The sequence below is a fragment of the Dermacentor albipictus genome, chromosome 8, assembly GCF_038994185.2.
Source record: "Dermacentor albipictus isolate Rhodes 1998 colony chromosome 8, USDA_Dalb.pri_finalv2, whole genome shotgun sequence".
NCBI lineage: Eukaryota > Metazoa > Arthropoda > Arachnida > Ixodida > Ixodidae > Dermacentor > Dermacentor albipictus.
Window position 1 is genome coordinate 58,539,968 of NC_091828.1, and position 7,032 is coordinate 58,546,999.

Genomic DNA, 7,032 nt, shown 5'->3' on the forward strand with positions numbered 1-7,032 from the left:
CTGTTTCAAGGGCCAATGAAGCTGCGAATATAGAGATAGCACCAATACTTTGCTGGAAGAGAAAGCAAAATGCAGAGAGCTGACATATTTTGTGTTCCGCACTCACTGACAGAATTTAGATACCAGTCGCGTTCTCACATCATTGATACCCATATTGCATGGCACTACGCCTTGCTATATTTAATCTTTTCTTTTGAGAGAAATATGGTTGTAGGGATTTCTTTACACACACCAAATACAAGTATCATTCTAACTGCGTGACACATTACACGATTCACCATCAAAGAAATGATAGAACACAGGGCCGTGTAAATCGGCGACCGCTACGGTGAGTGAGAGTGCTAATCTACTCATTACATTAGGCAACGCCATCACCTCAACATGTTTCAACTTTTATAAGTGTTATTCCTGTACTTATTTTATCGCTGCGAACCCCTACCGGCCAAAATATGTCTTATTTTGCAGCACCTGCCCATTGAAGGAAGACTGTGTTGTGTGTAACCTTCCTCTCGTTGTTTCAAATTTGGGGGAGGAGGGGCAGCTTGTTACGAACCTGCCAAAACATAGCACGGGTGCGTCCCCTCCTTCTACCGCCTCCCCACCTCCCCTCCCCTCTAATAAAAAAAACTGGGAAAGCTTAACACAAGTGCCCCTAATATTTATTCATGACCTAAATTCAGCTTAATTTGAGGTGCAGAACAGAACCACAAACTTTCTGGCTGCGAATTCGTAGCTTGATTTTAAACAGCTACGTGCGAAATTGCAATGTAATTGAAGCGAGAAAGTAATTCTTGGGCTCCACATTTAAAGCCTTCCAAATTTTTACACGAAATAAATAGGAGGGCACCTTTGCCTTAGTATCATTGCACTTGTACAAAGTACGTATACTTGTGACCTATATTGCTAAATAGCGATTCAGATCTAAAAAAGTAAGAAAACCCAATTCCACCCTCCCATAAATTGGCACGAAACAAAGCGGACAAATACATAGAAGCTTCACTGCAATGATGGAGTGTAGTTCTCCACGACACTACGTAAGCAGTATTTGCCTTAAAAAATGCATACCATGTAAATCAGCAAAATCTACAACTACAAGCAAGACTACGGCAGTGAGCATGTGTCACGCACAATATTTCGACGGGCACATAGAGAGATGCTTAAATTAAAGGCGTTCAAATAGAATTCTCCCTTCGCAGTGTTTTAAGCTAATTTCCATGAACAGTTTCTTAACCAACGTGAACTACGACTTTGATTTAGTAAATCTAATTGTTCACCCCGAACTGGAAAAGATATGTAAGATTTATTGGTCAACATAAGAATAGCAATACTTTCAGAATACCAAGCAAAGAGAAGGCACTAAAACAGCAGAAAATAAAGCAGGTCACGAAACTGCTATTACTTATGATTTTTCACCACCTAGATACCTTAATATATGTATGTCTCCAACATACTAAAAGCACGCAACATGACGCCTCGACGTTATGATGATACAAAGATCTGACATTGCCTGCGGCTTTATTAGGTGCCAAAATGTACATCTCCTATCGAGCCTAATATTTGCAAGCTGCGTCTTCACAACACTCTCTCGAACGGGCACTGTAAGCATACCCTCTATGCTCTCATATTCAGGCCTCTTTGAAAGGTCTCCTTACATTCACCAGGCAAGCGCAGTTCCATTATTGAGTCTTTCGCCTGTCCCATACAGACAATATTTCACAAGAAGCAGCATATCTTGCCGCACAGCAGCGGTCATAATATGATGACAGGCCACAAAGCAGAGTGTCCCTTTCAGACTCAAATCATCTGTGTTTGTTTCTTCTCTATGAGTCGTTTGTGATTATCTTTCCTTGAATGATTTTTTATGTTTCTCTGAGGCTGCACCAGATGGATCGCACCGGCATTAACGAATGAGACCACGCCTTCATTATTCCCCTGCACCAGACGAAATAAGCTTTCGCCTTATTGGCCATCTCGTACTGTGTATTGAGCGGCGAAAAAAGGCACTGCACTAAAAAGTGCAGCTCGCGCGGTGGCTGCATCTGCACTTGAAGACAGCGCCCAAATAAAAAAAAATATGGAGAAAAATTGCGGCAACCAGCAACCACAAATGGCATGGCACCTTCTTAATAGAAGTGGTTTGTTATTCGGTTCTTGGTCAATTGACTTTTATCCCCACGCTGGAAGACTAGATTGCCGAGCTTAGAAACAGGCATTAGAGGTCACGTCATATGCAAAAGTATCTTCGTCGTACTTACCGTTAAAAAAATGTAAATAACACACGCAGTGAGAGATATGGTGCTGTTGAAGCGCAGACGTATGTACTGTGGGGAAAGAATTATATACTATCGTAAACAATGGTGTTATTACGACTTCAATAATGGTTAAACTGTGGGCTAGTTAAATTACATTACAGAATGCATTCACTTCTGTTACAAATTTGTTTGAATGGACTTAATGAGAGCAGCATTCCGGGCAAGTTCGTAATCTATTACTCAAGGGATATTGCGCAACAAAAAATGACACAGACGTAAGAGAAGAAGGCACACCAAACGCAAAAGCGCGATTGGTGTATATTCTTCGCTCACATCCGTGTCGTTTTTTCTTGCGCAATATCACTTGTATTTAAATGGGTTTCCGCAGAACTATCCCTTCAAAGTATCGCCTTTGTTTCGAGTTCTTTTAAAATTTCAACTTCGCCCTGCCATCTGCAAGTCGCCTGGTTATCTCAGATTGTAGAGCGGCTGCCTTGCAAAGATGGTGGTCCCGGGCTCGAGACCCGAACGAGGGCGAATTTTTCTTCAACTGCGGGGCTTTTCTTTCACGGAACCCGTATGGGTTACCTTTGTAGCAGTTGCTGCGATTGGGTGGATGTATCATTTTCTAAAAATAATTACTTCTCTCCACCTTCTGGTTTCGCCAAACTATTACGTCAAACTCTTGCCATATATTGCCTCGTATTTATTCACTTTCTTCATTTTCTGGATGTAGCGGCCGCATGGCCAATACCCCACTGTGCATTTGTGCCAGGGCATGGAATACATAACCATCATCAGAACCGGCGATCACAAAAAAGGACTAGTTGGCGTTGGCACAATATGTGCCTCCTAATTCTTGTCCAACCTCCCATTATGGGTATGTGCCGCTGGAGGAAAATCACCATAATGAAAATCGACACGCGGACACGTTTTTTAGCACGTCATTTGAGCGGTGGGAGGTACAGCTGACCGGCGATACCCTGGCGGGACAAGAAGCTCTAGTCCAGCAAGTTCGTCGAGCAGCCATGGCCAGTGGAGTCCTGGAATGAGGACACCACCCACTCCACCTCAATAGCAACCACCTCGATGGTTCAAATAAATGTTTTTTTTCTCTCTCTCTCTCTTGGCCAATAAGCCATTTTAGGAGCACGTCATAGTATAGAAGTCATTGTAGCGACCGTCTGTCACCTCGTCTTCCCCGCCGAGCGGGGTCACGGCTCCCTGCTCGAGCCAAAGTGGCTGTCCGACAGGGCCACCACCATTGCCACTCGGCAAACATTCTTTTGCTTTTGAATAAAGCCAGTCGACTCTCCGTTCTCAACCTGTCAAAACGTCGATTACTTGCCTCCGCTAAACCAAGCTCCCAAAATCATCATTATAATCACGAGGCGACCATCTGAAAGAGCCAGTTGGTCTTGGCATATTACAGCATATTTGAATTTCTTCAAAAATTTAAAATCCATTCTTCATTGCAGTCGATCTTTCAAAAGGGACGGTCTGCAACTGTTAAACTTCTCTCCGCCTTTCACGCGTTTGACTCAATTCTCGACAACGCCGGCCAAATTAATGTTATATTCCTCAATTTTATTAACGCCTTTGGCCGGACCTTTCCTTTTAATTTGATAAGGAAACTTAGTAAGTATCACTTTCCACCAAGTGTGGTATATACTTATTGAGCATATTGCCGAAGGACGCAATTGACATTGAAAAAGCCCCGTATGAGAATGTGTTTATTGGAATAAGAAAATAGAGGGTAGCTAACCATACTGAGCCCATTGGGCAACCCTTCACTGAAATGGAGAAAACAGGCTAAAATATTATTATAAATAGCGGGAAAAAATACTTCCGACTACGCACACATGCAGACCCTGAAACTTTCCTCGTCACGGCGGTCCCGAGGTTATATTAGAGGATGGATTTCAACAAACACAGCAGCGCTTTGGAGGCTTTTCACATCGCAGCCCCAGGATATCTTATTCTGTACACTACCTGTTATCTCATTTCTCTCAAGTGATCCTAAATTCGAATGTTCAATCGTGATTTGCTGGGATGCTACGCAACAGGTGCAACCCATTATCCTGTGAAATGGTATGGTACGGTAAAACTTTATTCTGGTCATTCGGAACGTGCATCATCACGTAGCGGGCCGCGCCCACGTCGGTATAGAAAGGCCGAACCATAGAGTTTCTCACTACATTGCCTAGAAGGAAATCTGGCGCTGCTGCGCTGTGGTATGCATGGGAATGCCGGTATATTGTGGATTCGGATTGGCATCGTTCTCGTAAAGACAGGACACCTTGAAGACGCGCTTGGCAAGTACCGTTCCGTTTGTCACAATGACTCCTTTTCTACTGGAACAGCACGTAAAAAGCTGTTGTGGCTTTATTATTACACGAAAACATGTTTTGTTTAACTATAAGAACTTGTTATTGTGTGTACGACTACACGTAAAAAGTATCAGCGGGCCCTCTAAAGTTGGAGGACAGACGACAAGGTTCGCGCTCGCTCTGAAACAGTTGGTCGTCTGTTCTTGCTTTTCTTCCCTTGGTCATGCATCGTGGGTGAGTAAAGATGTAATATGCGTGAATGGAAACAGTTTATGAAGATTTTACTTTGAGAACGCGTTATTTGCGTAGCCATATCCACGTTTTAGACGAAGCCTCTTACAACACCAGCCAACACGAGCCTCGCAGACACATATACCGTCATTCCCATGACGGCGCGGTGCCCCCTTAAGAAACTCCCATAGACGGTGGCGCCAGATTACCCTCTAGGTGTTATAGTGAGAAACTCTATGGGCCGAACCACTCCGCTGCGTCGCGGGCCCGATTGACAGCCCGTATATGTGCTTCAAGATCGGGGCTGCTGAGGGCAGCCTGCCATTTGGACGACATGCCACCGTCGCCGTCGCGCAACGCGGAGCGCCACCAAAGCACATGTTCTATGTTAGCTACGTCTGAGCATAGCTCCTACATTTTCGTCGATTGTATCTCTGGATAGATTTTGCGTAACCGAGCGGGGTTAGGGTATACCCCGACCTGCAGTAACCTGAGTGTTAAAGCCCGTGGTCAGCCTAGTTTCCTATGTGGCTGAGGATATCGTCTCCGTCCCATCTAAAAATATTTGGTAAGTTCATTATATGAGTAGGGAGATTCCCGATTGTCCATAACCTCAGCGCAGCGCCAGCCGGTAGCTACGCAATCGACGACTCCTCGCACAGCAATATGGGCCGACTCGTTAAGGTTTGATGCATTTTTTTAGCTGTACAGAAAACGGGCCATGTGAACAAGCATGCGCATAAAGTGCGAGAGGCGTTCATAGCGCCAGGCCTACTATAGCAGAAAATTGTAGGCCTCGAAAAGCGCAGTGTGCAGTATGTGTGATACATGTAACAGCATCTCGGATGTCTCACCACATTTCAGTTTTTTCCATTTTTTTCAAATGTGAACCAAGTCAAAGCAAGCGGTGCAGGATACCTCTTTTGTAAAGCACAGCGTTTCACTCACCTCAAACATCGACGTCACACCGAGACCGTAGAGTACAGGTACAAACACGTGCGTAGCCAATGGGAAAAGAAGTAACGGCAATATCGTCCCCCAAATCAGGTGCCAGCCATACGCGTAATAGTGAGCAGGTAAGGCAATAAGCCCCGTTGAAGAGATGATTGATGCCACAGTGGAAGCTGCCAGAGGAAGCATCATAAGTTTCCGGCTTCCGAGAAACACTTTCACCACTGCGGAAGTCGAACTAGCGCATCGCCCATGTTTCCGTAAGGAGAACCAAAGACCCAGAGAAAAGTTTGCCAGGACCAGAACTCCGAACAGGACATATTCCAGGACGTCCATCATGGATGATGTCTCCTGCTTCACGTCCCTGAATACCGTTCAGTCCTTTTTCTGCGCGAGAGAATTTAGGCCGCTTGAAATGCTACCGCTGGAATCGCGCTTTGCAATGAGTAAAAACTTCACGTAGTTTTCAGTTCACATTGCACAGATTTAGGATTTGCATGACGCCTCGCACGTTCGCACATGCACCCTGACACCATGTCGCTTATATTGGCGGAAATAGCTACTGTGGAATTGCGCTTTGTTGGCTAAAATGAACACGAAGTATTTAGCAAGACTTGAAGCAGCGCGGAGAAGGCGAGGCGAGCAATCGAAAACACAAACAGGATGAGCTCTGTACTACAAAGTGGAAATTTTATTGAAAGATCAACCAGCTTTTACAACATGTAAAAAAAACCATAACCAGAAGCTTGAAAACATGCATACTGCCTACAAGTAGAGGTGCTTATCTCGAAAATTTATCTGAAGTTTTGTTAGGCTGAGTGACGCTGTGCTAACGCATTTATCTCCCGCTTTGGTAGTGTAGTAAGCTTCAATAATTTATCATTCTTTTTCCCTCTTTCCGTGCTTCAGTAACCTGGTGTTATTGAACAGTGGCATACATCAGAACTTCTTGCAATGCGTAGCTAAATTGCTACCGTAGCTGCTTTTTACATTGTTTTTATGCTTACTATCTCTATAATTAAAACATTTCCCGGTTTGTCCGATGTGCACTTGTCCGAAATTTATAAGTATCTCGTAAACGACGTCAGAAGTGGACTTGAATTTTTTCTTGCGATTCGTGCTGCATTACTGGCGTTTACAATTTTTCATAGCATTGCATGATATCGAAAGTTCAGAGGGGGCGGAAAACACTAAGTTGATTTGGTACCTATTTACCACTTTATTTAGGTTATAGGATAACTTATGAACATCTAGTATTACATCCGAAG

General features: G+C 44.1%; 1 long non-coding RNA gene across 1 annotated transcript; it reads right to left on the reverse strand.

Annotated features, from left to right (window-relative positions):
- Positions 1-6,146, reverse strand: LOC139048459 (uncharacterized). Its single transcript, XR_011507716.1, has 3 exons — positions 5,762-6,146; positions 2,256-2,321; positions 1-52 (listed from the first exon to the last, which is right to left on the reverse strand). It is a non-coding gene; the product is annotated as an uncharacterized lncRNA (long non-coding RNA).
- Between the last annotated feature and the right edge of the window lie 886 nt (positions 6,147-7,032).